Source organism: Canis lupus, chromosome 17 (assembly GCF_048164855.1).
Source record: "Canis lupus baileyi chromosome 17, mCanLup2.hap1, whole genome shotgun sequence".
NCBI lineage: Eukaryota > Metazoa > Chordata > Mammalia > Carnivora > Canidae > Canis > Canis lupus.
In genome coordinates, this window is record NC_132854.1 from 42,707,636 (window position 1) to 42,717,905 (window position 10,270).

A 10,270-nucleotide genomic window follows, 5' to 3' on the forward strand; every position below is an offset into this window, starting at 1 on the left:
TTAGCAGTGCCTTCAGCCCCGGGGCATGATCCTGGAAACTAGGGATTGAGTCCCCAGTCCGGCTCTCTGCATGGAGCGTGCTTCTCTCTCTGCCTGTGTCTCTGCCTCTCTTTCTCTCTGTCTCTCTCATGTATAAATGAATAAAATCTTTCAAAAAACAAAACAAAACAAAACAAAAACTGTGGACTAGATATTTGATTCAATTAATATAGTAAATCAGGAAATCAGATTCTTTCCCTCCCCCAGGGTTTCCTACTTTTTGTTTCATTTTTATTAATGTAGGCTGTCTCTGTGCTAAGGATCAGTTTAAAGTGTCTTTTCAGAGACAGCACCTTTTCCTGAACTTGCCCTGCTGACTTTCTAATTTCTTCTGGATATACAGTTGCTTTTGAAAGTCCTAGTCTTCCAAGTCTGGCTCCCAAAAGGGAAAGAAGAGAAAAAAGAAGGTAAAAATGGTGTTGGTTCTTTTAAATCCCCTAGGTGTTACCTTTAGCTGGAGGGGGAAGGGCTTATAAGAATAAGGGGAAATGAGGTAACAATTGCCCCCTGCCTATTTGTCTACCCACCTGAGATCCTAAGTGGCCTAACAGCAACCAGAACACTGATCCCCACTATTTAGAGAATAGGGTCCTTAACACTTACCTTGGCCCTCACTATCTGTGAAAAGCTGCTTCAGGGACAAACACGCAGCTGCCACAGGGCTGGAGGATGAGGTATGGCTGGCTACTGCTAAACTAAGAGCTGAAACTGAAAATTTGCCACAGTTTATTATCCAAGCCTTCCCCTGGAAGTTACAAGCTGACAATAGACTTCAGAGTTCCAAATCTGACATTTGCATCAGAGAGATTCTGCCAGTATAATGGTTGTATGGGTGAAAAGTCATATTCCTGGTGCTCCCCCTTCCATCATCTTCCCAGTATCCAATAATAGGAGATTTTTTAATGTAAAAGTAGAATTACTATGAATCCTCTCCAGGAGGTAAATTGCTATATAATGTAACAATCCATTCAAGGGAATATATAAGTCAATCATACAAAAATTCCCTTAGATCTATAGCAATTATCTTGAAAAATTTCAATTTCAAATATAAACACATTATTTGTGTTTATTAACATTAACGTTATTTGCTTTATAAGCTATACACATAGAAAAAATAGAAATTTTTAGAAAACACTTTTGCATACTACCTACACTAAATCAGAGTAACTTTACCATTAACTCAATAAACTTATATACAACACTGTTGTTCTAATTTTTTATTTTGCACATATTTTTCAAATGTCTATCAAACATATATAGAGCGAATTTAAATTCTATTTTTTTAAAAATTGAATGTCAACTAAAGATACAAGATATAATACTTTATATATAAACCCTAAAATCATTCAGATATAAAGTTTTTCAATGTAAAAATACTATTCATTAGAGACATTTTATGTTGCCAGTCATTTGCAATCATAAAACTATATATCCCTCATTACATTTATTTTTTAATGTATTTCTTAAAATATTTGAGTGAACTGAGTGATATGTCCTAGGCCAAATGATATCCCATCCCAGTTCTGTAAATTCTTTCTCCATTTCTCTAATAAATTGCTCTATACAAGGACTGTGCAGTTGTAGAGAGCTTAGTGTATTAGATATTTGCACTTGCAGTTGATATGCTGTTATAAGACAAGGTCTCTAGAGAGAAGCCAACTTTTGGCAATTTGCAAAATCTCTATAGAAAATTTTCAGTTCATTTAATTTTTTTTTCATAGACTAGAAAGCCAAATTAGTCAGTGATAATATCCATGAGTAATCAAATTTTAATAAAATCAACAAAATAAACATCTGGTCTATTTTAAATGTTATAATACTATTGCTTTTTAAGTTCAACGTAATTTATTTCTCTTTTCTAAAAATATAAATCTACATGAAAATCTAAAAATATTTGAGAAGTTTAATTTTCTCTTTACCATCCCATAATTTTTCTCTTTCATTCTTGGAAATGTGAAATAGAAGTAGCTAAAAATATCATATAGTCTACCTCTTTGTCTCCTAAATTATTCAAGAATACAAATATCAATTCAGCAAACAAGAATATGTTTCTCCAGGTTAGTATATGGGAAAAGGAGATAGTAGAAAAACAAATTTTAAAAGTGTACATATTTTGGTAAATACCTGAGGAAAATACTGTGTTTTACCCACTTCATACTACCATAGTCTGCTAACCTGATTGATGTTATGACTGCAAAATGAATATTTAATTTTCTTCTACTTTGGACTGTACTTTTATGTTTTTCTTGCCCAGGCTGAATGATTTCATTTCAGTGTGAAGCTGACCTAAAATAATAATGCATTATTAGAAAGTTTAAGAAGATAACAAATGGCAAAGCTTTTGTCACAGTTAAAATCTCATTCATTCTTTCTTTTCATTCATTTAATAAGCACTCACTCATTTAGCAGTATACTAACATTTCTAACTAACAATAGTAATGGAACGTAGGTCTTTTCCTCCAGAAAAATATAGTACACTTTAATGGTAGTTGGGTACATAAATGTATTCAAATAACTAAGTTTACTCAATTATCCAAGGGGCTATCATAAAAGTTTGCATAGTGCCCATTTGAAGCTAGTAGCAACAAGCAGTCAATTCTATCTGTAAGAATAGTTTTGCTGTTTTATGACAATGCATTTATTCAGTGCATGTGTGTGTACTGAACATTTATAATTCAAAGAAAGCACAAACATAAATAAGCCATATGAAGATAGAATTCTTCAAGGGGGTACTACATGCTATCATAACAGAGCTTTTCAGATTCTGACAACATAGGCAAAAAAAGTAGCTGTCAGTTTCCATACTGGATTACTTTTTTAACTTATGCTAAATTAAATGTCAGGGTAAATAGCTAAAGAAAAGATGAATAGATATGCTTTTTAATCAAAATGATAATAGAATTTTAATGTATCTCCCCATTGAACTGTTTTATCCTTTCGTCTATAAAGTAGTATTTTTTCTTGTATGCTACCTGTGATCTCCTCCATCATGATTACTTTTGCCTATCTGACTCAATTTGATATTTCTCTAATCCTTAATTTATCACATTGTCTCAATCTATTTAATACCTCTTTTTCCTTGTGATTTCTGCCTTAGCTTGACATTTTCTAAAACTCACGGGCAGAAATATGTTAGATTCAACACTTATAAATAATTCCATCAATACTGTAAACAAATGAGAGCCACAGTGGCTATATTTCTATCAGAAAAAAAATCATTTTAAGACAAAAACTGCCACAAGAGACAAAGAATATTATATAATGATAAAAGGTCAATTCACCAGGAAGATGAAACATCTTATAAATATATATGCACCCAATATCAAAGCACCTGAATGTATATAAAGCAGACAATACTAGAAACGAAAAGACAGAGAGAAAGCCACACAATAACAGTAGAAGACTTCTATACACTATTTTCAATAATGCACAGAATATCCAGATAGAAAGTCAGTAAGAACACAGTGGATTTGTACAACACTACAGATCAAATGGACTTAACAGACATACTCAAAACATTCTACCCAATGGCAGGGGCATATACATTCCTTTCAACCACACAGAACATTCTTCAGTACAGATCATATGTTAGATTAAAAATGAATTCTTAACAAATTTACAAAGATTGAAATCACAGCAAGAATCTATTCGCAATCTCCATCATATGAGGCTAGATATCAATAGCAGAAGAAAAACCTGAAAATTCAAAATACATGAATATTAAACTACACACTCTTGAATAACCAAATGAGAAATCATAAAAGAAATTAGAAAATATCTCAAGACAAATGAAAAGAAAACATTACATATCCAAATGTATGGGATGCAGTAAAAGCAATACTAAGAAGAAAGTTTATAGTGATAAATTTCTACATTAAAAAAACACTCAGGGCAGCCCAGGTGGCTCAGCAGTTTAGTGCCGCCTTCAGCCCAGGGTGTGATCCTGGAGACCCCAGATCGAGTCCCACATTGGGCTTCCTGCATGGAGCCTGTTTCTCCGCCTCTCTCTCTCTCTCTCTCAGTGTCTCTCATGAATAAATAAATAAAATCTTAAAAAAAAACAAAACACTCAAATAAACAACCTAACTTTACACCTCAGGGAATGAGAAGAAAAACAAATTAAGCCAAAAGTTAACAGAAGTAAGGAAATAATAAATATTAGAGCAGACATAAACAAAACAGAGAACAAAAAAGTAGAAAAAAAATCAAGTGTACAAAGTCAATTAAAAAAAAAACAAAAAACAAAAAAACAGGGCAGCCCAGGTGGCTCAGCGATTTAGTGCCACCTTCAGCCCAGGGTGTGATCCTGGAGACCCCAGATCAAACCCCATGTCAGGCTCCCTGCATGGAGCCTGCTTCTCCCTCTGCCTGTGTCTCTGCCCCCCTCTTTCTCTGTCTCTCATGAATAAATAAATAAAATCTTAAAAAATAAAAAAAAACAAACTTTTGACCCAATCGAGAAAAAAAAAAAAACAGTGAAAACTCAAATGATATTGGAAATAAGAGACATTACAACTGATGCCATAGAAATAAAAAAAAAGGATCATAAAAGAATACTATAAATAACTGTATACCAACAAACTGAATAACAGTGGAAATGCATAAGTTCCCAGAAACACACAACCTACCATTTTTGAATTGTGAAAAATCTAAAAACCAATAAACATTTAAATGAAGAATTAATGCCAATCCGTCTAAAAATTGGCCAAAAATCTTAAGAGAAAGGTATACTATCAAACTCATTTTGTGAGGACAGATTTATCTCAATACCAAATTCAATAAAGATACTACAGGAAAAAAAAGAGAGAGAGAGAGAGAGAAAGGCAGACAAGAAAAACAAAGGCCAACATCCCAAATAAGCATAAATGCAAAAATCCTCAACAATATGTTAGCAGGGATCCCTGGGTGGCGCAGCGGTTTGGCGCCTGCCTTTGACCCAGGGCGCGATCCTGGAGACCCGGGATCGAATCCCACGTCGGGCTCCCGGTGCATGGAGCCTGCTTCTCCCTCTGCCTGTGTCTCTGCCTCTCTCTCTCTCTCTGTGTGTGACTATCATAAATAAATAAAAATTAAAAAAAAAAAAAGAAACAATATGTTAGCAACTTGAATTCACCAACACTTAAGGATCATACACCATGACCAAATATGATTTATCTCTTGATGCAAAGATGGTTCAACATATGCAAATTAATAAATTAATAATAACAGAATGAAGGATAAAAATCACATGATCATCTCAACAGATGCAAAATATTATTTGACAAAATTCAACACACTTTTATTACAAAACCCCTCAACAAACTAGGAATAGAAGAAAACTAAAACAAAACAATAAAGGCCTATATGAAATTCCACATCATTCCTAACATCAATACTCAGTGTTGAAATTCTGAAAGCTTCTCCTCTAAAATCAAGGACAAGGCAAAGATACCCCTTCTCACTAATTCTAGAGCACACAGTACTGGAAACCCCAGTCACGGAAATTGGTCAAGAGAAAGAAATAAATGATACCTAATTTGGAAAGAAGTAAAATTACCTCTCCTTGCAGATGACATGATTTTGTATTCAGAAAATCCTAAAGACTGCACTAAAAAAAAGGTTCGAATCAATAAATGAATTCAGTAAAGTCACAGAATACAATATCAACATACAAAAAAGTTACATTTCTATACAGTAAAACCAACTCTTTAAAAATTCAGAAATTAAGAAAATTTTTTAAAATTAAGGAAAAAATCCTATCTACAATAGCATCAAAAAGAATCAGAATTTAATGTAAACATAATTAAGAATGTAAAATGACTATTTATATTTGAAAATTATAAAATATTACTGAAAGTAATTGAAGGGGACACAAATAAGTGAGAGAATACCCCAAGTTCATGGATTGGTTCAGAAACAAACCCAGAAACAAATATTGTCAACTCTGACAAGAGTGCCAATAATGTATAAGGATAGTATCTTCAACAAATGGTGCTAGGAGGGGCACCTGGCTGGCTCAGTGGTCGAGCATCTGCCTTTGGCTCAGGTCATGATCCTGGGGTCCTGGGATTGAGTCTCACATCAGGCTCCCCATGGGAAGCCTGCTTCTCTCTCTGCCTCTCTCTGTGTGTCTCTCACGGACAAATAAATAAAATCTATAAAAAAGGAAAAAAAAGTGCTGGGAAAACTGAGTATCTATATGCAAAAGAATGAAATTGATGTCTTATACCATACACAAAAATCAACTTGAAATGGATTAAATACGCAAACATAAAACCTACAACTATAAAACTTCTAGGAGAAAACATAACCAAAAACTTTATGGTATTGGTCTTGTTGGCAATGATTTCTTGAACATGACACCAAAGGAACAGACATTAAAAGCAAAAATAGACAAATGAGATTATTTCAAAGCAAAAAGTTTTTACAACAAAAAGAAAACCATAAGCACAATGAAAGGACAACCTATTGAATGGAAGAAAATATTTGCAATGCAAATCATATATCTGATATGGGGTTAACGTTCAAAATACATTGAAGGTCTTCAACTCAATAGAAAAAAAAAAAAAAAAAAACCCAAAATAATAAAACAGAAGAACTCCACAAAAGAAACAACAAAAGTAAGCCAAACAGGTTGATTCAAAAGTGAGCAAAGAATGTTAATAAATACTTCTCTGCAGAAGATATGCAAATGACCAAGTATATAAAAAGAAGCTCAGTATTACCAATCATAAAAATGGCAATTAACATCACAATGAGATCTCACTTCACAACTGTTAGGATGGCTATTACCAAAAACAAAAATAAAAAATAATAAGCGTTGGTGAAAGATGTGGAGAAATCATAACCCTGTATACTGTTGGTGGACTATAAAATGGTGAAGCCAATATGGGAAACAGTATGATGCTTCCTGAAAAAAATTAAAAATGGAACTATCAGTAGCTCTAGCAATCCTACTTCTGGGTTGTAGCCAAAATAACTGAAATCAAGGGGGATCCCTGGGAGGCTGAGCGGTTTACCGCCTGCTTTCAGCCCAGGGTGTAACCCTGGAGACCTGGGATCAAGTCCCACCTTGGACTCCCGGCATGGAGCTTCGGCTTTTCTCCCTCTGCCTTGTCTCTGCCTCTCTCTCTCTCTGTCTCTCATGAATAAATAAATAAAATATCTTAAAAAAAAAAAAAAAAAAGAACTGAAATCAAGATATGCACTCCCATGGTCACTGCAGCATTCTTCACAACAGCTAAGATATGGAAACAACCTAAGATCCACTGTTAAAATCAAAACAAACAGACCTGCCTTGAAAACTCTGAGTAGCTAAAACCAGTTTAGTCCATTGAGGGTGACAGAACATGAGAGATACCTAACTCTGGGAAACGAACAAGGGGTAGTAGAAGGGGAGGTGGGCAGGGGGTTGGGGTGACTGGGTGATGAGCACTGAAGGGGGCACTTGAAGGGATGAGCACTGGGTGATATGCTATATGTTGGCAAATTGAACTCCAATAAAAAAATAAATTTTTTAAAAAATTAAAAAATTAAAATTAAATACTAATAAAATAAAATAATAAAAAATAATTTAAAAAGCAGTTTAGTCATACAAAGCATAATTTAACTTTTTTTTTTTTCAAAACTAGCTTGACCTGGGTCACTTCTTATTTATGCCTCTGAAAATCATAAACAAAATTTACACTCTCTCCCAAGGTTAATATAGGGTAACTATTGACCAATTACCTACTGTTTAGTTAAATGAGAATATTATAACCAATCTCTGTAAAGAATAAACATTTAATGCTTTCTCATTACTGCTTTATAACGATATGCCCCTGAGTTTCATCCTACGTTTTGGCTTGGGTGCTCCAAGTTCACAAACTATCTTTTTGGTGTGTGCCCAATACTTCAACAAATCACTACTTTAATGATCCAGTGGTTTTACTTTTGCTGTTTCTGAACTTCTGACACTGTTGGAAGATTGGTGGATAAACAAAATGAGGCATTTACATGCAAAATGACATAATTCGGCCTTAAACAAGAATGAAATCCAGTCATCTACAGTAACATGCGTGAACCTATAGGCCCTCATGCTAAGTGAAATAAGCCAGTCACAGGAATGACCTCACACATAGGAAGTATTAAAATGGCCAAGCTCAGGAGCAAACAAACGGTGGTTTCTAGGGGCTATAAGGAGGGATACCGAGAGTTCTGTTCAAAGGGTATAAAGTTTCAGTTATTCAATATAAATAAGTACCAGAGATCTACTGTACAATGTTACGGCTATAATTAACAACAGTTAATTATAAACAGCTTTTTAGAATTTTCTCAGAGGGCAGACCTCTAAGTTTCCTTACTTTGATAAAAACAAAAACTATCACTTAATTTTTCTAAATGGATTTTATGATTTTTTTAAAGATTTTATTTATTTATTAACGAGAGAGAGAGAGAGAGGCCCAGAGACACAGGCAGAGGGAGAAGCAGGCTCCACGCAGGGAGTCTGACGCGGGACTCGATCCGGGGTCTCCAGGATCACGCCCTGGGCCGAAGGCGACGCTAAGCCGCTGAGCCACCTGGGCTGCCCCAAACTGAATTTAAATGTAAAGAAAAAAAAAAAGTTCCAAAAAAAAAAAAAAGAAGAAAGAAAAATAATACCTACTTTATGAGAACTGAAGATCTTCGCTGCCGACGTGAGGAGAGGGAAAAGAGAGCTAGAGCGCGGCGAGCGAGGAAAAGAGGCAAACGCCCCCCTGCCGCACCTCGCCGTCGTCGCGCCGCCTCAGAAAGCCGGAAGCAGGAAGCAGGCGGGCAGCACGCGGCGTCCCTCCGGGCGCGTCAGAAAGCCGGGGATGCGTGCGCAGCCTGTGCCTCGAGGGGGCGGGGCCGAGCACGCACAGGGGAGCGTCCCTGCGGGGAAGCGGCCTCTTTACCCTCCCTTCTCGGCTCCTCCCTGCTGCGCTGCTCTCAACCCCGCTGGAGGCACAGCACCCGCATAGGCACCAGCTGAACTCCAACCACAGTGGAACGGAGACCTCAGCAAAGGACCAGCAAGAAGTAGGTGATTAAGTACAAACTAAATAGACAGGTTTAATGAACAAGCCAGTGAGCAGATTTTGAAAGTAGGACAGGAATCTAGCAAACTCTGCCCACCTTTTTTTTTTTTTTTTTCTTTTTTTTTTTTTTTTTTTTCCAGAAGGGGCCGGAATTGAGCGCCATAATCCCAGATTTCGGGGGAATCACATTTATCAACCATCCACAAGTGTCTGCCTGCTTGGGGAGGAGGATGAAGAGGCACTGTTTGACAAGAGTTGAAGTGACAGAGTGTAAAGATATTAAATCAGGTTGCAGAATAGATTTTTGTTTTGATGAAAATCCTTCTTTCTAAAATGAAGTTTTTCTCTACAGAGAATTTCCTATGAATGAGAGTAGCAGTCCATCTTCAAAGTCCACTGAAATCAAATAGAAATTTGGAAAGACTTTGAAATGTTCAAGTCAAACACAAAGTCAGCAGCAGGAAGAGACAGCATGAGGAACCGGAACCAGATTTAAATCCTTAACCTGATTTACTGACCAGTCTGATGCAAGGGCAAATGAGTTAGGAGAGATCATCAAAGATGAATATTTGGCCAGTTTTATTAATGAAACTGTTTAATTTCTGAGATGGATGATAAATAAGAGAAAGGAGAAGAAAATGACAAAAAGGACTGGAAGATATTGATGAAAAGGGATGAAGATGAAGGTGAAAAAAATGAAGATGATGATGTGGAGGAGTGAGGATGATGAAAGAGATGACTGGCGGAACAGTCACTGATGGATTCCAATCATACTTTTTAAAATTTCCTCCAATCCCTAGGAACAAGTTGCACTTGTTTCTTATTTCTTTCTTCTTTTTGTTCGTTGGGACCCTGTTTTTGAGGTCTCTCGTCTTTCCTTTTTACCATGGTTCTTAACTTATTTGAGGGTGGGGTATATCTTGAGCAGAATACAGTGGGAAATGAATCTCTACCCCTTTCTGTTCCAAATTCATTTTATCCTTTTCTGTCTTAATAAAAACTATGGAATTGACACCACCCTGCTCTGTGGGAAAAAAGAAAACCCGAGATCCCTGGGTGGCGCAGTGGTATGGCGCCTGCCTTTGGCCCAGGGCTCGATCCTGGACACCCGGGATGGAATCCCACGTCGGGCTCCCGGTGCATGGAGCATGCTTCTCCCTCTGCCTATGTCTCTGCCTCTCTCTCTCTCTCTGTGTGACTATCATAAATTAAAT

The 10,270-nt window shown here is 36.2% G+C and overlaps 1 long non-coding RNA gene and 1 pseudogene across 2 annotated transcripts in view; one reads left to right on the forward strand and one right to left on the reverse strand.

Moving 5' to 3' along the window:
• LOC140608046 (uncharacterized) overlaps positions 1-8,796 on the reverse strand; it is a 58,151-nt gene extending 49,355 nt beyond the window's left edge. For both annotated transcript variants that reach the window (XR_012009994.1, XR_012009993.1), the window contains exons 1-2: positions 8,663-8,796; positions 2,215-2,325 (exon numbers count right to left, since the gene is read on the reverse strand). This is a non-coding gene — a long non-coding RNA (uncharacterized lncRNA). The remainder of the gene's footprint in view (positions 1-2,214; positions 2,326-8,662) is intronic.
• A 36-nt stretch (positions 8,797-8,832) lies between these two features.
• LOC140607766 (protein SET-like) lies at positions 8,833-10,068 on the forward strand (annotated as a pseudogene).
• The last annotated feature ends 202 nt before the right edge of the window (positions 10,069-10,270 follow it).